General features: G+C 35.8%; 1 long non-coding RNA gene and 1 other non-coding gene across 14 annotated transcripts; one reads left to right on the top strand and one right to left on the bottom strand.

Moving 5' to 3' along the window:
* Positions 1–8592: 8592 nt before the first annotated feature.
* LOC112746641 (small nucleolar RNA R71) lies at positions 8593–8700 on the bottom strand. Its single transcript, XR_003174512.1, has one exon. It is a non-coding gene; the product is annotated as a small nucleolar RNA R71 (small nucleolar RNA).
* Positions 8701–12446: 3746 nt separating this feature from the next.
* LOC112741877 (uncharacterized) lies at positions 12447–19682 on the top strand. 13 transcript variants are annotated; one of them, XR_011870836.1, is made up of 12 exons: positions 12447–12911; positions 13079–13239; positions 13675–13697; positions 15091–15161; positions 15282–15438; positions 16930–17012; positions 17096–17208; positions 17725–17843; positions 17925–17991; positions 18182–18414; positions 19005–19136; positions 19340–19682. It is a non-coding gene; the product is annotated as an uncharacterized lncRNA (long non-coding RNA). The 13 variants fall into 13 exon arrangements; XR_011870833.1 differs by lacking the exon at positions 15091–15161 and adding an exon at positions 14751–14805; XR_011870838.1 differs by having other exon boundaries at positions 13658–13697.
* Positions 19683–25267: the final 5585 nt, after the last annotated feature.

Genomic DNA, 25267 nt, shown 5'->3' with positions numbered 1-25267 from the left:
TCAAAATCTTATGATCGAGCAGCTAATTTGATTGCTTTAGAACATATATTCTTATACCGTGCTGTAGCATCCACTCTAGTATCACTTTGAACAACTTTTCCATCTGAGTCATGAACAATCATCTCTCTTGCTTCTCTAGTCCATCTCTTCATAATGTATTGAGCCGGAATTCGCTTCACATCCCAAACATTTAAAACTTTCAAACTATGACAACATAAGAATCCCATTGTTTCAAACATTTCACAACAACAAGAAATTATCATATCTTTCACATTGCTGGATACAATGTATTCTCCATCTTTTTCAAAAATGGCAACTTGATATTCAGATATTTGATTGTTCTCCTTACGAGAAACAATATATGCAGCAGAACTTCAATCAAACTCATTTTGAAATAAATCAAATGCACTAGGAGTATATACCTATGCAGCATACTTCAATAATGGCGAGTGAATCATCTTAAGTCTAGGAAGCTTTTGTCTTGCATTGTATTCAGCTTGTAGCTCCTTGTATCGCTTGCCACCAACAGCTCGCTCAAATTGTTTGAGAAAATGTATTATGTCTAATCTTGACTGCATAAAATCTTTCAAATCACTATTAAAACTTTCACTAAGTTGAGTACTTTGCATTCTAATAGTATACACCTTCTTCATATAGCAATGAGCCTATTTTTCCTTCACTTTATAAATACTCTTCAACCAAGAATTGTCTTCCACTTTGTATCTTTGAAGCAATGCATCTCATGCCTCTTAAAATTGAAACTGATCTTCAGAATTATACATACAAGCTTTGAAATTTCTCAAGATAAAAGAACCATCTTTCAACTTATTCCCTAAATGTCGAATAGTATTTTGCATAATATGCCAGACACATAATCCATGATATGTTTCAAGCATTTTTTCTACCAAAGCACTTGCCATAGTAGGATCTTGATCAGTGAAAATAGTTTTAGGCTTTTTTTGCATGTGAGCTTCCAAAAATTATTCAAATAACCACATAAAAGATTCTTTTGATTCGTCATACAAAAGAGAAGCGCCAAATATTACTATTTCTCGATGGTGATTAAATCCACAAAAAATACCCAATGGTCTATTTTCTTTGTTTGTGCAGTATGTAGTGTCAAATGTGATTACATCACCAAAGATAGCATAATCAATAACCATTCTTGCATCAGCCCAAAAAATATTTGTTATTTTCTCTTCATTATCTAACTGTATAGCATATTGAAATGAGGGATTATCAAGTAGTTGTCGATGAAAATACTTTAATAAACTACCTGCTTCACCATAGGTCGTTTGCTTCAAAAATAGTTCTTTTGGTCTTGTTTGGTATATCCAAGAACATCTTTACCACTAGCTTGTAAACTTGTTAGTTCATGTGTTTTCTTTGGTCTTATGCCAACTTCATCTGCCAAATCTATTTGCAATGCTTGTGCTTCTGAAATCTTTCTTTGTGATGGCATCATATGACTGGTTTCCGGAATTTGCAAAATATGATTGTGATTTAACTCAAGGTCACAAATCACATATTTTTTGATATCTCGAGCAAACTTAAGTGACATTCTTACTTGGCAACTTGTTCTAGTCTCGGCGCGAGGTTGCTTTGTTAAATGATCTCGTTTATCTGGCCTTCGTTGGCCTTCGTTTGTTAAATCATACCGTACACGTGCGCGCCATTCCCACTCTTGGCGACCCACGCGTCCGCGCCTAAGGCAAGTCTGCGTGGTTGGGGAAATCGGCGTAAAACCATATTTTACCCGAGAGTTGTGCGAGCGCGGGGATGGACTCGCACCTACGGCACAACTTGACGCACGCGTCCGCGCACTGCGCGCTTCCGCGTCCTCTCCCCTCTCGCAATGCACGCGTACGCGTGCTGCGCGCGTGCGCGTCGCTTGCGCCGCTAGCTTTCAAATTTCTCTCCTCCCTTCTCATCCTTATTCTCTTTCATTCTCCTTTACATCCTGCATCAGCATATTTTCTTTCATTGCATTTTAATTTTATTCATATTTTTATCTTCTTTTCTAATTTCCTATTTTACCATTGGTGTTAAATGTTCTTATTCAACTGTGCATCTTGAATTATTTTGGTGCTTCGTGACTTGTTTTAAACTGTTGGGTGTTATTAATTATAAGTCAATGCTAATTTTTATAATATTGGTATTCTTTTTGCATTGACATGAGCTTATACTATCTTGCATTACCCATACTCTCTTCCCCTTTGTTGCAATTTTCGCACTATTGATATGCCGTTTGCTTCTACTTTCTTCTCTCTCGCATGTTGTAGCTACCATATAATTGAGACCCTCATTATTTGGCATTAACCAACCCATGTTTTATTTGTTTTCTTATCTTTGTTTCTGGGTTACCTTTCTTCCCTTTTCTCTTCTTTCAGGATGGCCACCAGGAAGGGAACCGGAAGACGTTTACATGGGGCAACTAACAAGTCCATCTACACAATCTTTGGAGAAAAGCATCCGTTGGAGCAGCCCGTCCACTTGCACATCTTAGCATGCACCGAGGACGGTGCAATCTTTAAGTGTGGGGAGGTCGATACCGACTTCCATGGGTTAGTTATTTCCTATTTAAACACTAATATTTAATTTTCTTTGTTAAATTAGTTGTTGCATTTGCATGTTTGATTGCATGTTTGTTTGATTTCGTGCATACTTTACCAAATACTTGGTTGAAGTGATATCTTCTTTTTTTAAGACACTTTTTAGAGCATTTCACTAATTTGAATTAAAATTTTTGTTAAATTTACTTGAAAAAAAAAATATTTTTGGAACATGGTTTTAGAGCTCGAACACACAAAACTAGTGAGATTTTGAGCCTAATTGATTGGTTGCATCTTATCAACCAATATTTTAGTTTTGGTGTGTGTTGTTCTCTCTAAAATTGTGATCTTTGTCTTGCTTAATTCTATATTTCTATTATTTGATGTATGCATGCACTTACATGATTGAGGCCTTATTTCACTAAGCTTACATACCCATATGGCCTTACCTTTCATTATCCTTTGCAAACCAATTTTAAGCCTATTTTACCCCTTTTGTTCCTTACTTTAACACATCATTAAATCTAAGCAGAAAACAATAATGTCCTTAATTTGAATCCTTGGTTAGCTTGGACTAGTGAGAGTACTCACGAATTAAGTGTGGGAAAATTGGGATTGAAAATATTTGGTTTGAGAATTGGGTGTTGTATATTCTTGAGAAAATGTGAAAAAGAATGTTGAGGACATGTTTATGCATTCAATACCTTAATCATATGCATTGAAAAAAAACATAGAACAAAAGAAAAAAAATAATAAAATACAAACAAAAAAAAAGAGAAAAAGAAAAGAAAAAGAGCAAACAATAAAAAGGGGATAAAATGCCCCAAAGTAAATGATAGCAATGCATATGAGTTGTACTCAAATTCGGATGCATGAATATGTGAAAAACATAGTTAATGCATAGTTAGATTTTATATTCTAATTACATGGATTGTCTTAAGTTAGGTGGGAAGTTTAGGTTAATTAAGGATTCAGATTTTAGTCCACTTAACCAAATACAATCCTACCTTGACCCTAACCCCATTACAACCCTTAAAAGACCTCTTGATATGTGTATTTTATGCATTAAATTTTTGTTGATTGTTAGATGAAGAGCAAGCCTTAGAAAGCAAGATTAGTAGAGAACTGAGAGATCGAACTTTAAACACCTGAGCGATTAGAGTGCATACACTTCCAGTGAGGGTTCGATGCTCGATTTTTTGTTCCCCGCTTTCACGAGCTATTTTCTTTTGCAAGTTTTCTTGTACCTTATTTTATGATTTGAATTAGTGAGATCCAGTTCATATTTCTTCTTGAAATATTTGTTTACTTTTAACCAAGTATGTAGAAACATTTTCCATGTAGTTACATTCATATAGATAGGTTGCATTTCATACTTTCTACCATTCCTCTTCACTCTTATAATTTCTCTTGAGCTTAGCATGAGGACATGCTAATGTTTAAGTGTGGGGAGATATGATGCACCACTATTTTGTGATACATCTTGTACTTAACTAAGTAGATTTTATCTATTATTCTCACACATATTCATATAAATTGCATGTTTTACATTTCCCTTCCTGATTTTGTGCTATGATTGAAAACATGTTTCTTTGGTTGTAATTTAGCTAATTTTAATCCTCTCTTATTACCATTCCATGCCATGATATGTGTGTTAAGTGTTTTCAGAGATTACATGGTAGAAATGGCTTAGAGGATAGAAAGGAAGCATGCAAAAGTAGAAGGAATACAAGAAATTGAAGGAACTGCAAAGCTGTCAGCCCTGACCTCTTCGTATTTAATTGATCATAACTTAAGCTACAGAGGTCCAAATGAAGCGGTTCTAGTTGTGTTGGAAAGCTAACATCCGGGGCTTCGAAATGATATATAATTTTGCCATAGTGGCTGATGAGCGGATAATTTATACCCTTTTTGGCATTATTTTTACATAGTTTTTAGTATGATTTAGTTACTTTTTATTATATTTTTATTAGTTTTTATTCAAAAATCACATTTCTGGACTTTACTATGAGTTTTTGTATTTTTTTTTATGATTTCAAGTATTTTCTGGCTAAAATGAGGGACCTGAGCAAAAATCTGATTCAGAGGCTGAAAAGGGACTGTAGATGCTATTGGATTTTGACCCTCTTGCAGTTGAAGTGGATTTTCTGGAGCTACAAAAGCCCAATTGGCACGCTCTTAATTGCGTTGAAAAGTAGACATCCTGGGCTTTCCCGCAATATATAATAGTTTATACTTTGTCCGAGATTTGATGGCCCAAACTGGCATCCAAATCCAGCCTAAAACTTTCTGGCGTAAAACGCCCAAACTGGCACCAGAATTGGAGTTAAATGCCCAAACTAGCACCCAAGCTGGCGTTTAACTCCAGGAATAGCCTATGTACGAAAAAGCTTCAATGCTCAGCCCAAGCACACACCAGGTGGGCCCCGGAAGTGGATTTCTGCACTATCTGCACTTTGTTACTCATTTTTTGTAAACCTAAGTTACTAGTTTAGTATAAATAGCACTTTTTACTATTGTATTCAGAGACTTTATCATCGCTGGACGTTTAGTCCTTAGACATTGGAGGCTGGCCACACGGCCATGCTTAGACCTTTTTCACTTATGTATTTTCTACGGTGGAGTTTTTACACCCTATAGATTAAGGTGTGGAGCTCTGCTGTTCTTCATGAATTAATGCAAGTACTATTGTTTTTCTATTCAATTCACGCCTACTTTTTCTCCAATATATACTCTCGTACTTAATTCAGTTAAGTCAGAATGAAGGGGTGACCCGTGATAATCACCCACTATCTTCGTTACTCGCTTAGCCAAGATCCGCGTGCCTGACAACCACAAGCGGTCTACATGATGTTCAACGTAGTCATTGGATGACAGCTGGAGTATATTCTCTTGGATATCTAATACATGGACCGAGTCCGTCAGATTAGTATCTTCGTGGTATAGGCTAGAATTATTGGCAGCATCCTGGGATCCGGAAAGTCTAAACCTTGTCTGTGGTATTCTGAGTAGGATCCGAGAAGGGATGACTGTGACGAGCTTCAAACCTTGCAAATGTTGGGCACAATGACAGCGTGAAAAAGGATCAATGGATCCTATTCCGACGCTAGCGGGAACCGACAGATGATTAGCCATGCGGTAGCTGTACCTGGTATTTTTCATCCGATACGAGAAATCCGACAGTTGATTAGCCGTGCAGAGACCGTAGAGGACCATTTTCACTGAGAGGATGCTACAGCTTGCCATGGAAGGAAGTAACGCATGGTTGGAAGAAGGCAATAGGAAAGCAGAGGTTCAGAAGCAACAAAGCATCTCCATACGCTTATCTGAAATTTCCACCAGTGAATTACATAAGTAACTTTATTTTATTTTATGTTTTATTTATCCTTTAATTATTAAAACCTCATCACCATTTGAATCCGCCTGACTGAAATTTACAAGGATGACCATAGCTTGCTTCAAGCCGACAATCTCCGTGGGATCGACCCTTACTCACGTAAGGTTTATTACTTGGACGACCCAGTGCACTTGCTGGTTAGTTGTGCGGAGATGTGAAAAGTGTGAATCACAATTTTCCACACCAAGTTTTTGACGCCGTTGCCGGGGATTGTTCGAGTTTGGACAACTGACGGTTCATCTTGTTGCTTAGATTATGTAATTTTATTTTATGTTTAAGCTTTTTAAATTTTATTTTTTATTTTCGAAAAAAATATACAAAAAAATTTGAGTTTTCAAAAAATTCAAAAAAAAATGTGTTCTTCAGAATTTTTAAAAACATATTCTAGAGTTTCATAAGATATGTTGAAGCCTGGCTGGCTGTTTAGCCATGTCTAATCTTTTGGACTGAGGCTTCCACTTCTCATTGACATGCTTGTATGTTTTATGCTAAAGCTTGACTGGCTATTTGGCCATGTCTAATCTTTTGGACCAAAGCTTTCACTTAAAGCTTGGTTGGCCATCTGGCCATGTCTAATTCTTTTGGACCGAAACTTTAGACTAACATTGCATGATTCCTGGAATTCTTATTAAAAATTTTGCATCTCTTTATTTCTTTTTCCAAAATAATTTTTGAAAAATAAAAAAAAATTAATTAATAAAACCATAAAAACAAAAAATTTTGTGTTTTTTATTTGAGTCTTGTGTCAAATTTTAAGTTTGGTGTCAATTGCATGCTTTAATTTTTCTTAAATTTTTGAAAATATATGCATTGTGCTCTTCATTGATCTTCAAGTTGTTCTTGATGATTTTCCTTGTTTGATTTTTAAATTTTCTTGTTTGGTGTCTTTTCTTGTTTTTCATATGCATTTTCGAATTATTAGTGTCTAAAATTTAAAAATTTTTAAGTTTGGTGTCTTGCATATTTTTCTTTTCTTAAAAATTTTCAAAAATATGTTCTTGGTGTTCATCATGATCTTCAAAGTGTTCTTGGTGTTTATCTTGACATTCAAAGTGTTCTAGCATGTATTTTTGTTTTGATTTTAAACTTTTATGTTTTGTGTCATTTTGTATTTTTCTCTCTCCTTATTAAAATTTCAAAAATAAAAAATCATATCTTTCCCTTGTTTTACTCATAAATTTCGAAATTTTGTGTTAATTTAGTCAAAAATTTTAAATTTTAGTTGTTTCTTGTTAATCAAGTCAAAACTTCAAATTAAAAATTCTATTTTTTTCAAATCTTTTTCAAAATCAAATCTTTTTTCATTTTTCTTTCTTGTTTTTCAAAAATTTTAAGAATTAATTTTCAAAATATTTTTTTTATTTTTATTTCATATTTTCGAAATTAATGCTAACAATTAATATTTAGATTCAAAAATTTTCAAGTTGTTACTTGCCTATTAAGAAAGGTTCAATCTTTAAATTCTAGAATCATATCTTTTAGTTTCTTGTTAGTCAAGTAATCAACTTTAATTTCAAAAATCAAATCTTTTTAATTTCCTTTTCAAATCTTTTTCAAAATGAATTTTCAATCATATCTTTTTCAAAATCCTTTTCTAACTTCTTATCTTTTCAAAATTTATTTTCGAATCTTTTTCAATTAACTACTTGACTTTTTGTTTGATTTTAAAAAGTTTTCTATTTCAATCATATCTTTTTCAAAACCACCTAACTACCTTTCTCTCTCTCTAATTTTCGAAAACTACTAACCCCTTTTTCAAAATTCTTTTTAATTAACTAATTGTTTTAAATTCTAATTTTATTTTATTTCTCTTTTTAATTTTCGAATTCTAACTAATAATTAAAATAAAAACAAAAATATTTTTCTTTTCTTCTAAATTAAAATTCGAATACACTCTCTTTCTCATATCTTTCTATTTATTTTATTTATTTACTAACACTTCTCTTCTATTTATAATTCGAACCCTCTCCCCCTCTCTGTGTTCGAATTCTTCTTCTTCTCCCTTCTTCATTCTACTCTTCTATTCTTCTACTCACATAAAGGAATCTCTATACTGTGACATAGAGGATTTCTCTTCTTTTCTGTTCTCTTCTTTTTCATATGAGCAGGAACAATGATAAGAATATTCTTGTTGAAGCTGATCTTGAACCTGAAAGGACTCTAAAGAGGAAGCTAAGAGAAGCTAAAGCACAAAACTCTGGAGATGACCTAACAGAAATTTTCGAAAAAGAAGTAGAGATGGCAGCCGAAAATAACCACAATGGTGGAGATGCAAGGAAGGTGCTTGGTGACTTTACTGCACCAACTTCTAACTTCTATGGAAGAAGCATCTCAATTCCTGCAATTGGAGCAAACAACTTTGAGCTTAAGCCTCAATTAGTTTCTCTAATGCAGCAGAATTGCAAGTTTCATGGATTTTCATTGGAAGATCCTCATCAGTTCTTAGCTGAATTCTTGCAAATTTGTGACGCTGTTAAGACCAATGGGGTTAATTCTGAGGTCTACAGGCTTATGCTTTTCCCCTTTGCTATAAGAGACAGAGCTAGGATATGGTTGGAGTCACAACCTAAAGAAAGCCTAAACTCTTGGAAAAAGTTGGTCAATGCTTTCTTGGCCAAATTCTTTCCACCTCAAAAGTTGAGCAAGCTTAGAGTGGAAGTCTAAACCTTTAGACAGAAGGAAGGTGAATCCCTCTATGAAGCTTGGGAAAGATACAAGCAATTGATCAGAAGGTGTCCTTCTGACATGCTTTCAGAATGGAGCATCCTATGTATATTCTATGATGTTCTGTCTGAATTGTCCAAGATGTCATTGGACCACTCTGCTGGTGGATCTCTTCATCTGAAGAAAACGCCTGCAGATGCCCAGGAACTCATTGAGATGGTTGTAAAATAACCAGTTCATGTACACTTCTGAAAGAAATCCTGTGAATAATGGGATGACTCAGAAGAAAGAAGTTCTTGAGATGGATACTCTGAATGCCATATTGGCTCAGAACAAAATATTGACTCAGCAAGTCAATATGATTTCTCAGAGTCTGACTGAAATGCAAGCTACATCAGGCAATGCTAAAGAAGCCTCCCCTGAAGGAGAAGCTTATGACCCTGAGAATCCTACAATGGAAGAGGTGAATTACATGGGAGAATCCTATGGAAACACCTATAATCCTTCATGGAGGAATCATCCTAATTTCTCATGGAAGGATCACCAGAAGCCTAATGAAGGCTTCAATAATAATAATGGTGGAAGGAACAGGTTTGGCAATAGCAAGCCTTTTCCATCATCTTCTGAACAACAGACAGAGAATTCTAAGCAGAGCCACTCTGACTTAGCAACCATAGTCTCTGATCTATCTAAGACCACTCTCAGTTTCATGACTGAAACAAGGTCCTCCATAAGAAATTTGGAGGCACAAGTGGGTCAACTGAGTAAAAAAGAGTTACTGAAATCCCTCCTAGTACTCTCCCAAGCAATATAGAAGAGAATCCAAAGAGAGAGTGCAAAGCCATAAATACAACCAACATGGCCGAACCTAGGGAGGAAGAAAAGGCAGTGATTTCCAGTGAGGAAGACCTCAATGGACGTCCACTGGCCACTAAAGAGTTCCCCAATGAGGAACCAAAGGAATCTGAGGCTTATATAGAGACCATAGAGATTCTACTGAACTTACTATTACCTTTCATGAGCTCTGATGAGTATTCTTCCTCTGAAGAGGATGAAGATATTATTGAAGAGCAAATTGCTCAGTATCTAGGAGCAATCATGAAGCTGAATGCCAAGTTATTTGGTAATGAGACTTGGGAGGATGAACCTCCATTGCTCATCAATGAACTGAATGCTTTGGGGTAACTAAAGTTACCTCAGAAGAAACCAGATCCCGAAAAGTTCTTAATACCTTGCACCATAGGCACCATGACCTTTAAGAAGGCTCTGTGTGACCTGGGATGAGGAATAAACCTCATGTCACTCTCTGTAATGGAGAAACTAGGGATCTTTGAGGTGCAAGCTGCTAAATTCTCATTAGAATTGAAAGACAAATCAAGGAAATGGGCTTATGGAGTTGTAGAGGATGTCTTAGTGAAGGTTGAAGACCTGTACATCCCTGCTGACTTCATAATCCTAGACACTGGGAAGGATGAGGATGAATCCATTATCCTTGGAAGACCCTTCCTAGCCACAGCAAGAGCTGTGATTGATGTGGACAGAGGAGAGTTGGTCCTTCAATTGAATGGGGACTACCTTGTGTTTAAAGCTCAAGGATCTTCTTCTGTAACCATGGAGAGGAAGCATGAAAAGCTTCTCTCAATACAGAGTCAAACAGAGCCCCTACACTCAACTTCTAAGTTTGGTGTTGGGAGGCCATCATCAAGCTCTGAGTCTCTGTGAAGCTCTCTAAGAGCTCACTGTCAAGCTATTGACATTAAAGAAGTGCTTATTGGGAGGCAACCCAATGTTATTTAATTATATTTATTTATTTTCCATTGTTATTTTATGTTTTCTTTAGGTTGATGATCATGTGAAGTCATAAAAACTACTGGAGAATTAAGACAAAATGAAAAACAGCATAAAAAATAGCACACCCTGGAGGACAGGCTTACGGGCGTTTAACGCCCAGCCTGGCAGCATTCTGGGCGTTTAACGCCAGAAAAGGGTGTCTGGCTGGCGTTAAACGCCAGAAAGGGGCAGCAGACTGGCGTTTAACGCCAGGAAAGGTAGCAGAGCTGGCGTTTAACGCCAGAATTGGCACACAGCGGGTGTTTGAATGCCAGAATGGTGCAGGGAGCAGAATTTCTTGACACCTCAGGATCTGTGGACCCCACAGGATCCCCACCTACCCCACCTCTTCTTCTCTCCTCTTCACACTTTTTCATAACACTCTTCCCCAAATACCCTTGACCAATCCCATCAATAACTCTTCCCCAAATACCCTTCACCTATCAAATCTTACCCTCTTCTCCATAATCTCTTCACCACTCACATCCATCCATCATAAAACCCCACCTACCTCACCATTCAAATTCAAACCATTTCCCTCCCAAACCCTCATAACCGAATTCCCTCTCTCCCCTACCCTATAAATACCCCTCCTCACTACCTTCACTTTCACACATCACAAACAATTCTTTCCCCTTTGGCCGAAACCAACACTACTTCTATCTCCTCCATTTATTCTTCTTCTACTCCTTTCTTTCTTCTTTTGCTCGAGGACGAGCAAACCCTTTAAGTTTGGTGTGGAAAAAACTCTGCTTTTCTATTTTTCTATAACCACTAATGACACCTAAGACCAGAGAAACCTCTAGAAAGAGGAAAGGGAAGGCAATAAAAAGGAACAATTCTCATCATAATTGATAAGGATAACTAGGATAGGACGTCCAGTTTTCATACCTTGCTAAGAGCTTTATTAGTTATTAATTTAATTCTTACAATTTACTTTTCCTTGTTCCTTATTCAAAAACCCCAAAAAAAAGATACAACCTCATAACCAATAATAAATACACCTCCCTGCAATTCCTTGAGAGACGACCTGAGGTTTAAATACTTCGGTTTATTTTTATTAAGTTTGCTTTAGTGACAACCAAAGTTTTTGTACGAAAGGATTCTTTGTTAGTTTAAAAACTATACTTGCAACGAGATATTATTTGTGGATTTCTTTACTAACAAAAGTCCGTTCGTCAAAATCACAGAATTGTCAACCTTGCATTTATTTGCATACAATTGTCGAACATCAAAATCCATCATTCCACCATAATTTTTCCAGAAGCCTTTAACTTCTAGTACCGTGTCAAATTTTATGCCTAATTTTGGTATTTTTTTTCTATAATTGGCCTGAACAAAATAAATAATAAAATTCTAAATATAATTGTTATAAACATACAAAAATAAGAGTACTAAAATAGAGTACAAATATAATTGTTACAAACATACCTAGAAAAAATAATTAATATGTGTTGTGCAATTTGAGTTTTTTTCATATTTTGAGAAATCAATTGACAATCTTAAATAATATATTGAGTAAAATATTATTAAATATATTGTGGTGAAATTTAAAATTATTCAATAAAAAAATTACCTTTTCATAGTGGTATCATTGTGATTATCAACTCATTTGTTTCTTCTGATAAATCTACTATCTTAGTTTCAAGAAGCAACACCTTCATATTTGGCTTGTTCGTCTCCATTGGGGACACCATCATCGTAGTGTCCATAGATGGAACTAGCATACTCGTTTTACTTGATAATCCTGCCAACTATGTAATTACTATTTTTTTTTGGTTCAGTATCTATTGTGAACTTCAATGTTTGTTTAGTCCTCTTCGTCATTTTTTTTAACTCTGCGCGTAATCTTTATAAAATGGTGCATTTTTTCTTTTTAGTTTTTTAATAGTCAACGTTTTGATTATCTTTTAATATATTTATTTACTATTTATTTATTTATTTAAGATTATCAGAACCCTTTATATTATCAAAAGTTCATATTGGGTTACTTTTTTTTTTCTAAAGTAAATGAACAACTTGGAGGAGCCAAATCCAATCTATACAAACACAAACTAAAATACAAAAGGAAACATCACCGACGTGAAATTTCTTGGGATTCTTGAGTTTTCTCTAAGATAAAAAATAGAAAGCACGTGATTTGAGTCAAAGAGAGTGGTTTGCTTTCACATCACTCTCAGTCACTCTTTCTATTTTTCATCTTCCTTGGTGAACTCTCCAAGACGCCATCTTCTTCCTCTTTCTCCCCATTTGGAAAGCAATGTCTCGACCGGAGGAGGGTGTTCGACCAAGAGGCGCAAGATGAACGACGATAGACAGGTTCTTCCGATTCTTGAGCACTCACCTTCTGTCATCATCACCAACCCCTACGGTGCTGCCGTTACCGACTTACCAGCGCCGCATTGGGCTTCTTCTTCGGCGTGTCTGAACGAGATTATGAGCACCAGCGTGGCGAAGTAGTTTGGAAGGTTTCTCTCTGTCTCTCTCTCTTTCTCTCTCTTTCTCTCTGTCTCACATCCAAGCCCTAGCTCTTCAACCCCGTTTTTTTCCTTCTAGTTCGTATTTCTCTTTAATATTCACCAATTTCTTCCTTTATTGTTCTGACATCACCAATTGTTATGATCCCCACCCACAGTCCTAACCGTAGCTACTCGAATGCGTCGTCTGAGAGCACAATGATGGGGACGACGCCGGTGGGATTCTGGGGACTCTGAACGAGTGACGCTCTTTGGAACCTCAAGAACCTGGTTGTTACATTCTCCTCCTCCTCTGAGATCTCAACTGGCGCCACCTCATGTACGGATTTTCTCGATTCCTACTTCTGAATTTTTTATCTTTTTTTTCTTATTTAGGGTTTTCAGCTACGTTTTCTTTGGCCAGGCTTTGCGCTGTTTTATTTTATAAAAGTTAACTTATATCAAGGCTAATAATTGTCAATTGCATCCTGATTCCATTGAATGGGTTTCGTTTCTTATGGGAGTTGCTAATTCATTTAGTTCTATTTTGTGTTTGAATCCTGTATTTTGTCAATTTTCTGTTTCTTTAATAAGTTGATGTTGCGCTTTATAAACTGATAGAGCGATAGAATTATAAATGCTCTTTGCAAAACTCATCAAATTTTTTGTGGAAGGTTTTTCATTCAGCATAAAGCTGTTGAGTGATGTTTGTTGTTTTATAATGCTTCGGGTATTTTTGTCTCTTTCATTTGATGAAGATCTTGCATTGTTGCAGTGATTCCGCACAGAAGAAGAATGGTGAGTTATATATGAAGTGCTCTTTCCTTTTTTAGTTTTTGTTAAATTTGCTCTAAAACTTTTGATTTTGTTAATATTTTTATAGAAATATGAATGAAGAATATAATACGGTTCTCATCATATTCTCCTATTGTTTTCTTTAATTTCAACTTCCTCTTTGTAATTTTATTCAATTTCTTGAAATTTCATCATGATTTGGTGCTTCGGGATATGTATTTGGGAGCCATGCGTAGATGACTTTGTGGTTCCCACAATTTCATTCATTTATTGCTAGAAGTCTAGAATCATGTGATTTTGATATGAATGCGGTTTATATGTTGAATTTCATTTATGAATAATGTAGTTCTTTCAAATCATTTGTTCTACTATCTATCTGTTCAAAATCAGTTCTTTTATATATCCTATGTTTTTTCTTGATAATTGTGGTTGGATTGGGATTATTGTTATAAAGTTGTTGGTTTTGCTCATCGTCATGCTGATATCATTAGTATATATGTATTGTGGTGTTTGCGGTATGAGCTTTTTAGTTAATTTAGTTTCTCATTTTATAGTTCATTGGTCAGTTTTGAGTGGTAATTGGATAAATTTAGTTATCTTTTTTTATTCTTGGTAATTTGGATCTAATAGCTGTAATAGGACTTGATTTTTGTCAAAGTGCTAATCAAATTATAGTTAATTCAGTTTCCCATTTTATTATTCATTGGTCAGTTTTGAGTGAAAATTAGACAAATTCGGTGTTCTTTTTTTTTTTCTTAGTAATTTGGATCTAATAGTTATGATGGGAGTTGGTTTTTGTCAAAGTGCTCATCAAATCATAGTTAATTCAGTTTCTTATTTTATAGTTCACTGGTCAATCTTGAGTGGTAATTAGACAAATTTGTGTTCTTTTTTTATGTTCTTGGTAATTTGGATCTAATAGTTGTGATGGGAGTTAGTTTTTGTTAAAGTTCTCATCAAATCATGGTCAATGAAAAAAGAATGTTAAGGAAGTGGAGTTTTTTTTTATTGGACTATTGTACTCAACTCTTAATATGTGTTTATCTTCTTTTTCAGGGTGGAATAAGTTTTCTTTTGTCTTTATAATTGTTTCTCAGTCAGTTCTAGGGAGGTGAGGTTGTATTTTTATTATTATATGCTTCAAATTGTTGAAAATATAATGTGAATTCTATTCTTCTGAAGCTATGATGGGATGTTAGTTTGAATGATGTTATTTGTGATCTCATCTCATTCTTTTATACATGATTCTGATGTCAGTCAATGTTGTTGCTTCCTCATTTTATTTTATCATTTTCAAAGTTATGATGGGATGTTAGTTTTTGAATTTTTCTTCAAAAACAAAAAATGGATTGGATGCGATTAGGTGGGGAAAGTGATTCTCTTCCCTGTTTTTCAGTGTACTCTCACACGAAAAATCAGATTTTGGTGGTTTGGTGGGAGAAATGACATCATCTTCTCTAACAAATAGTACTATCTTCTATTATTCTGTCAAAAAAGTTATTTGGTCAATGAGAGTAGGTATCGTTACTTGTGACTAACTCCCCTATGTCATTTTTCTTTTCTTATTATTACTCCATGATATAAAAGAATGTGAGAAGAAGAGGAATATGAAGATTTGTGTGATTGGCAAGTAAAGGAAAGATGAACGGAAGAGGCAGACAGAGATCTGGTGTGCCCAGGAGCAACACCATCAGAGCACTTCTAATAGAATGAGTTTTTCTAACTTCTTGCTGCTCCCATTCAGGTAAATATTTCTAAGCATTTTTCTATGCTCGAGGTTATTGCCGAAGTCATTGTCTTGGATCTTAATTGTTTAGAATTAGTTTGCTTTTATTAGTTTTGCTATCCATGGTGGAACAATTCTTAATTGCTTAAATTGAGGAATGTTGTTTTGTTTTTCATAATGGTTATGCTGCACTAGCTCATTATTGTTGGGCTTGCAGTTTTGTTGTTTTGCTTTATGAATGACAATATGTTTTGGAGTCATGCACTCATGCTTAGGTGGTAGATATCCATAGATCTACTAAGGATGGAGACATACCAATTTGAATATACATATCTACTTGATATATCATCTTTGTTTGCTCTCTCTCTCTCTCTCTCTCTCTCTCTCTCTCTCTCTCTCTCTCTCTCTCTCTCTCTCCCAAACCCTACCTTCTCAACCCCGTTTTCCACCTTTTGGATCATGTTTCTCTTCAATCTTTGCCAATTTCTTCCTTCCATTATCATGCCTTATATGCTTATTTTTTTAATTTATTATTTATTGGTGTGGATATAAATTAAATTCTGTTTTTTCTTTTTAATTCAATTTCAATTTATGCTCTTTTAGTCCTTTCAAAAATATGAATGTTGCATTTATTTTAATCCAATGTTGCATTTACTTGGTTTTGTTTTTCAATTCTCAATATATAGGAAAAGGATATAGTACAAAAATGAAGGAAGTTTTGTGAATTTTAATTCGAAAACGTGTGTATTACTATTCTATGTCTCTATTTTTATTTGATGGAGAAAAAAAACAAGTTGTTTCTTGAATTGATAGTGAAGGTTAATTCAAATTGTTTTGCATTGATTTTGAATTTGGCATTGGCATGCATTATAATTGGAACTAAAATTTGAAGCTAAATATTTGTTCGGCCAGTGGTTTTCTCTTCTCATATATCTTTAATTTTTGCCCATATTTTGCTCAATAAACCTGACCTCTATTTTTTAAGAACATTTAAAAGGAGTGTTGGTTTATGCAAGAGAAGAAACTACTCAACTTTCTTAGTTGTTGAAAGTACATATCTCTCTGTTTCTCTCTAAAATCATGTTTCACTTAAGATGAAAGTCTAACTTCTTACAATGTGTTTCATTTTAGAGATAATGGGTTCTAAAATTTTTTTTGAGGGACAACTTATTTAATCTTACTCAATTTTTTTAACTATTTTATTTTTCTCCATAAAAGGGAATGAGGTTAACTTCTTACTATCTCTAAAAGTAAAGCCATGTAGATTAAGGGTCTTACATTCAATTGATTCCAATTCTGTTAAAGGATTTCCTAGGAACCTAAAGATGTTATAAGAAAGGTGAAAAAAATATTATTATTTGGCATGTGTCTTTCTTTATCTGTTGAAAAAAATTTAGCTTGGATTTTAAGGATGAGTAAGCTGATTATGATTATGCCCCAAAGTTCATATGTTAGTGGTTGACATTTTTGACATCTCTATGGTTATTTCTTTGTTTTTGTTTGTGATAGTGGTTCCGATAAAATGTCCGGATCAGGACTCTACTATTTATCAGCTCGCTTTTCATGTTGGACTCAAAGGGCATTATAGTGGGGTATGCTCATTATTTGGTAGAACAATATTTATTGTTTTGAAAGCCAAATATTTTCTTGTGTTTACTTTGTTAAAAATGCACAGAGCAATGAAGAGAAGTATTTTATTCACAATCATTTGGCATTTACTGTCAAGTATCATAGAGATTTGCTAATTGAATCTGCTAGAATTGTGAGCTTTCAGGTGAAGCCATTCAGGTTAGTATTTTTGTGATTTCTCTGCATTATAGATGTATTTCATTTATTTTGTTGTGATATGTATATAATACTCATACTGAGTTTCTGAATATGAATGTTGAAATGTAGTATATGGAGATGAATCATCATGTTTTCTAGGTTTTTTTTTATTTTGTTTCAAATAAATATAAATTTACTATATTTTTAATTGTGATATGTAAGTATATAAAGATGATGAATCATCATCATGATTTTTAGGGATTCTTTGATTTTGTTTCAAAAAATATAAATTTATTATTTTTTTAATTGTGATCTATTAGTATATGAAGATGATGAATCATTATCGTGTTTTGTAGAATTTCTTTGATTTTGTTTTCTTTTGCTTCTTATGTTGAACTATAAGTTTCGTGTTGATTTCGAGACCATTTGCATTGATTTGTGTTAGCTTAGATATTTTTTTCGGTTTGCTACAGATTTTGAGATTTCTACCGTTGTAACAATTTTCTCTTCTGTCTCCTTTTGTAATTTTTGGTGCAGTATACACTAGCAATTGATATATGGAGTATCGATTGCATGTTTATCGAAGTGCTCTTAGGAAAGCCATTTTTTCTGGAAAGAATGTTGTTCACCAGTTGGATCTGATGACAAAACCATCTGTATGACTATATTGCACTATATCTTAGTACAATTCTAAACCAAAGCTTACTGGCTTGCATCAAAATTTGAGTTGGATGCAGGTACGCAATGAGAAAACACAAAGATACCTTATTAGCATGAGGAAAAAGTAGCCTGTGTCATTTGCACGTAAGTTTACTAATGCAGACTCTTTAGCACTATGATTACTAGAGATTGCTAGCTTTTGATCCGAAAGACTGACCTATTGTTGCAAAGGTTTGTGACATTGTGCTTTATTGGTTACGTGTGCATTGAAATGTATTGAAATGTAGATCATGTATAGCAATCTATAATATATAATGATTTTTGGTGTCTTTAGGCATTGGCTGATCTTTACGTCAAGGGACTGGCTAAAGTTGAGAGAGAACCGTCTTAGCTATTGCGAGTTCCCTTTTATCCACCGGAATCAAGGCATGGTTGGCTTCAACAATCCCCAAATCACTCTCTCGAGCTCACATCCTTCTTTTACTCAATGGGTTGAAGGAGAATGAAGCTGCAACAATCCCAAAATGGAGGATTGAGCATTTGAGCGGCAACTTGCAGAATTTTGTGGTCAGTTCAAATTTGAAATTTCTATTTGCCTCCCGCTTGCTCTGTTTTCTCCCAATTTATGCACAATCTTACGGTTCTTATTTGTGTGTTGAGAGCTTTTAGAATTTTTTTCTACAATTAGGTTAACTTTACGGACATAAACCAGTTAAAATGTGTTATTATGAGCAAATTAATAACTTAAAGGTTCTAAAGGTACTTATTTAGATTATTGGATTGTTTATGTTTTAATTTTCTTTCTAGAGTCTTCTCATCATTGTTGATTTAAAAGAAGAAAAAAATCATGCAATAATTAGTTAGGCTTTTCAAATTATGGGTCAAATATATCACCATGTGTTTAAGGTGTTAACTGCTCAATTGTTTCTCATAACTCTTTTAAGTTTATAGCACCTTGAAATTAGTTTTGGACTTTTGATAGAGCAAGTTACTACACATTTTAGTATATATTTTCAGCTATCATATTATCCCTATCTATTTACTAATTGGGTTTAATCCCATTAAACTTTTATCATATTATGTGTTCTTGCTGTTGCAAAATTTTTTAACTCATTTTCCTTAATTTTTTGTTTTTTACCCAATATTTTGTTCTGAAGGAACTATGTGACTGGGTTGGATTTCATAAGCGCAATAAAAAAAGGAGAAAGAAAGCACATAAATAGCAAGATTATGAGAGAATGTTCTATTTGCATCCCAACGAAAAAGAAAATGAAGATTCTATGAACAAGGTATTGAGTGCTTGGGTATTATGTCTGAATTATTTATTTATTTATTTTTAAACGAACTGTATGTTAATTTGTTAACTGAAAGTATATAATAAGAAATTCCATAACTCATCAATAGTAATCATTATTCTATAACTCATAGTAATAGCAAGTATTATTTACCACAAGTTCAAACATTTGTATTACTTTGGCAACTATTTGTTTAGGTTGATCAAATTGACCTCTATGATCATCGTGATGTTGAGTCACATAGTCCTGAAAGGAAAAAAGGGAAAGAGAAAAAGAGAAGATTCTTTGAGAATGTGACTTGTGCTAGTATTGAGAGCTCCTGATTTCTCTTAAGGTCTCTTTTTTGCTATTTTTCAGTCTCCCAAAATAAATTCTTATACGATATGTCACTATTCCAAAATGTTGATTCCTTGATTGTAAGGTGTGAATGTTAATGATCTTTCTTTGAGAGCTTGGAGTGCCTACCTTAATTACAATTCTCAAATTGTAATTTAACGGATTCCCTTGCATGAGACAAATATTATCATTTAGTTCATTCAATTGTATTTTTTTTATCCAACTTAAATAACTGCTACGTTATTATAGTGCTCTATGACTCAAAAATAAAATTACCAAACTCACTTTCACTCTAAATCTATCAAAATTAGGTCAATAAATTACTATAAAATTCAATTGTTGTATGTTATGATTGAAAAGATAAATCGTAGCCTAACTTTAGAATTAATATCTACTGTATTAATCTCTAAAAATAAAAATTAAATTACAACCTTGAATGTATTGAAAGTTATTGTGCTTATAGATTTAGTATTTCTTTTTTAGTTGTTTGTAAACAAATATAATTTCAATTTTGTAAATATAGGTATTGTCATATTAATCTTATTTGGAACATCCTACCATACAGAGTTTTATGCTTAAGTCATAATTCAGAGATGGTTAAGTCATAATTCAGAGATGGCAAGGTATTACGACCTCTAAAACAAAAATTTAGTACGTATAGTAGTATGAATGATTGATTATAGCTAGGAGCCTTTGTAGAAAGAGGGTAAACAAAAACCGTAACTCGAAAGCGCAACACTCCGATCGATAACGTAACGAACAGGGATAAGCTAACGCGAGATTATATATATACAAGGGAGTGTCAAAAACAGGAATATCGACTCAAAATCCGGTTGCGAAGATAATCGGTCCGAACATAGTAATATATACATATAATAAAATACGGAAACCTCAAAGGAAATCCAAAGGGACACAAAAACAGAGAACCTATTCTCCAAAAATCTCCCATAAGAAGAGTCATCACAGTTTGTATTGTTTAATGGAGATAAAAGTATCTAAACAAGATATATAAACCAAAACAGAGTCCCGAGAACAAAGATCTTCGCTAATCCAGAAATCTCCAGCATGCCTCAACGAGAAGCCTCGCGTCCTGCATCTGAAAACCACAAAATCCGCATGGGTGAGAACCAGAGGTCCCCAACATGGTAACAGCTTCCACATATATAATACATAATAATAGAGGAAAGCCGAAGGCAATCCTAGAACTTCCTCCAGATAATATCAAAGCTTATAAACAAACTAAACCGTAAGTGGCAACTGACTAAAGATCCTTCAGTCTAACTAATACTTCCCTTTCCAATTCCTTGAGACCTCCCAACCACCAGCAGTAGTATAATATAGCAAACACAGTTATATCAGACAAGAGATTTACAATTAGGAACAGATAAAGCATTTACGCAATTAGCAAGTAATATGCAGTCAAATAGGCAATCTCAAACAATTCATGTAGTATGCATATGATGAATGCCTGTCCCTAGTGGCTGATGATATCATCTGTCGGTTATAGAGCCAACCCGACAAGTCCTGGTAGCTAACCTTGGACTGTCCCTCTGTCGCGCATCTCCAACTCGAGTTATACTCATCATAAACTTGATCATAATCATGATCCATATCCATCACCCTCACTGGTGGATATTTACGGGGGCGAGCTCATCCGGGCTTTCACAGTGTCCGGCCACACTTACGACATAGGGTCGAAAGAGCTTCGAGTCTCAACCCGGAGCACGTGGTGGCTAGCCACTGCTTCCTCCCAGGGAAACCCTCATCTCCGATGGTGGAAGTGCAAACATTCACAATTCATTCAACAGCATATATGCATTTATACTTAGCCATAATCATGGCTCCGCCGTAACACGGCAATAATCTAGCCATCCAGCTCACGATTAAATCCATAACCAGCCAATTCATTAACAATTATGGTCCTTCGGCCCATGGCACAACAAGCACTTCCAACGCCATCCTCCGCATCTCACATAATCATCTTTGATCCTTATTGATCATTCATTTTTCCCTTGCTTCACTCGCAAGTTACCACATTTACTAGCCCCTTGCCTCATTGCTAGGCATATTATAATGATTTAAGACATAAGTGGTGAGATCAGAGGCTTAGAAGTATGAAATTTGGCTTTTAAAAATCAAAAATCAACTTTGGGATGAAAACAGGGCCATGCGTATGCGCACTCCACGCGCACGCGTAGATGGCCACAAAACTCATCGACGCACAAGCGTCATACGCGCGAACGCGCGTGTTGAAAAATAGCCAAACGACGCGCAAGCGTCAGCCATGCGTACGCGTGGGTGTTCTTGCGCCCCAGGCACAAAACTGGCACAACTCTCGGGAAAATAGTTGGGCATTTGGTGCAGTGCATCGACGCACCTGCGCACACCACGCGCACGCATGGATGGTGCTTTCTTGAAGAATGATGCGCACGCGCCAAGTGCACCTACGCGCGGAGGGTCATTCTGCTAAAAAATTTTCTAAGTTAAAAGCTGCAGAATTTACAGATTTAACCCCCAATCTTCCGACAGACATAACTTTCTCATTTTAAATCGTTTTTCACCCGCTCTTCGAATGGCATGGACATCCCGAATCCAATTTCATTTCTAAACAGATTTAGTACAAATCAGAGATCCGTAGTCCAAGTTATGTCCCATCAAAGTATGCCCAAAAACCATATTTTCATACAAAACCATAAAGTGCCATTTTCAAAACAAGCCACTTTCAACTCTTTTCAAAATCAATCAAAACATGCCAATTTCATCCCTTTTCTTTGAAATCAATCAAAATGTAAAATCAACATCAAGCCATCCTCAACTCACACATTGACACTTTACCAAAATTCCCAAAACCACATCCAACCATTTTAACACTTCTCAATCAAATGGCTAAAGGACAAACACAATATCATATCATACATCCTTCCTCATCCCAATTTCCAATAATACCATTTCCAATCAACCATTATTATACATAATCATCATCATACTCACCATCAACATGGTACCACCCACCAATTCAACCTTAATCATTCATCAAGCATATATCACAACATGCATTTTCTCATACATCACACAACCAAGGCATCAATATTCATAATCACATATATGATCACATCATATATCTCAACCAATCAACAACATCATCAATTTAATGTCTATCTTAGGGCCTCTAGCCTAAGTATTTCCTACCACATTACATATTAGATACGAGAAACCGAAACCATACCTTAGCCGATTTCCCAAGCTCAACCGGAGCACTTCCAAACCACTTGTCCACAAGCTCTCAAGGTCTCAACACCTCTAAGAACAGATTTTATCACACAAAACCCTCTCCCAAGCTTTCCAAAATCACCAATCAAGCTCCAATATTTACATACACATAACCTAAGCCACAATCATCATACCCATACATAACATCTCAATACCCAAACATTATAGAACAACAAATTACACTAGGGTTGAGAATCTTACCACACCCAAGGTCCAAGGAGACAAGATTAACCTTCTCCTTCAAGAGAGCTGGGTCCTATAACATCAAAGAGCCCAAAATCTCAATATTTCACCCATGAAACTCGAAAACAAGGGCTGGAATTTCGAAGAGTAAAACATAGCTTACCTTAAGATTGATTGTATGGGTTTTGTAGGGTTCTCCGCGGTGAACGCGTGGCCACAAACGATGCGGCGATCAGAGCTCTAGATCAAAAGTTATGGTGGTTTGAAGATCAACCAAGGGAGAGAACTTGAGAGAGTGTTCTTCCCCCCCCCCCCCTCCAAATCAATTTCAGCGTGTGTTTGTGTGTTGTGAGGAGAGAGAGTGCTGAAAACTAGGGTTTTGGTTTAGTTTAGTTGGGCCAGGGGCCCACTTTGGGTCCGGTTGGCCCGGTTTGGTCCGTTCGATCCAATCTTAGTCCGTTTTCTATAAAATTGGTACCGAAATTTTTGTCTCAAACTCCTCTATCACATTTAGCCATAAAAATAACATTTTTTGGCTTTCTAGGATAAATTCTCATTTATGGGTTAATTAGCCATTAATTAACCGGGTCTTACATCCTACCCACCTAATTGGGAATTTCGCCCACAAAATTCGAATTCAATTACCTGAGAATAAGTGCGGATAATTCGTTCGCATCTCCGACTCAAGTTTCCAAGTGTGTTCCTCAACACCGCCTCGACTCCAAGCCACTTTGACTAATGAAACCTCTTTTTCACGTAACCGTTTGATACTAGTATCGTCAATTCTAACTGGAGCCGCTAGAAGCGTCAAATCTTCTCTTAACTGAACCAACTCAGGTTCTAATACATGGCTAGCATCAGAAGTGTACTTCCGAAGCTGTGACACGTGAAACACATCGTGCAGGTTCGAAAGATGAGGTGGTCGAGCCATCCGATACGCTACCGGTCCAATCCTCTCCAGGATCTGAAATGGACCAATGTATCGAGGATTCAACTTCTTCGCTTTAATCGCCCTACCTACTCCTGTGGTTGGAGTAACCTTCAGGAAAACATGATCTCCTTCTTCAAATTCCAAGGGCTTCCGCCTCTGATCGGCGTAACTCTTCTGGTGACTCTGCGCCGTAAGCATCCTATCTCAGATTTTCTTGACTTGTTCAGTGGTCTCAGCTATCATCTCCGGCCCCAACAAGCCTTTCTCTCCAGCTTCATACCAACATAGCGAAGATTGACATTTCCTCCCATACAATGCCTCATACGGAGCCATTCCGATGCTTGCATGGTAACTATTATTGTATGCAAACTCCACTAACGGCATATACCGATCCCAACTCACCTGTTGATCCAAAACACAAGCACTCAACATATCCTCTAGTGTTTGGATCGTCCTCTCGGATTGACCATCTGTTTGAGGATGGTACGCTGTACTCAAGCTTAATCGGGTTCCAAAAACTTTCTGAAATGCACCCCAGAACCTCGAAGTGAAACGAGGATCTCTATCAGATATTATAGTAGCAGGTACACCATGGAGTCTCACAATCTCCTTTATGTATAACCGAGCTAGCTCCTCAAGGGTGTAAGTCATCCGAATGGGCAAAAAGTGAGCTGACTTCGTCAGTCGGTCCACAATCACCCAGATAGCATCAAAACCAGTCCTAGTCCTTGGCAATCCTGACACAAAGTCCATTGCAATACTTTCCCACTTCCATTGCGGAACCTCTAAAGGTTGCAACATCCCGGAAGGTCTTTGATGTTCAATCTTTACCTTTTGACAAGTTAAGCATTTTGAAACGTATTCCGCCACATCATTCTTCATACCTGGCCACCAAAACATCGCCTTTAAATCATGGTACATCTTAGTACTTCCCGGGTGAATGGAGAATCCGCTTTTGTGTGCCTCCTTTAAGATATCTTGCCTCAAAGTGCCAACATCCGGCACAATGATCCTACCCTTGAATCTCCATAACCCATCTTTTTCTTCCGACACTCTCCACTGTTTTTCTTGCTCGATAGCCGGTAACACCTTCCATAACGCTTCATCGTTTTCATGAGCCTTTAGGAGCTCGGACTTAAAATCACTCGATATTTCTAATCGGCTCAAACACAAGGTTCCAGATACTTCTCGAGCACCAATTTTTAGACTCTCGAATTCTTTGAGCAACTTCTCTTCTTGAAGCATCATCCAAGCCGTATATAACGACTTCCGACTTAACACATCCGCCACTACATTTGCCTTTCCCGGATGGTAATTCAACTCAAAGTCGTAGTCCTTCAATAATTCCATCCACCTCCTTTGCCTCATATTCAGCTCTTTCTGATCAAAGAGATATTTCAAACTC

The sequence above is a fragment of the Arachis hypogaea genome, chromosome 14 (genome assembly GCF_003086295.3).
Source record: "Arachis hypogaea cultivar Tifrunner chromosome 14, arahy.Tifrunner.gnm2.J5K5, whole genome shotgun sequence".
NCBI lineage: Eukaryota > Viridiplantae > Streptophyta > Magnoliopsida > Fabales > Fabaceae > Arachis > Arachis hypogaea.
This window is presented reverse-complemented; position numbering and strand designations above follow the sequence as displayed.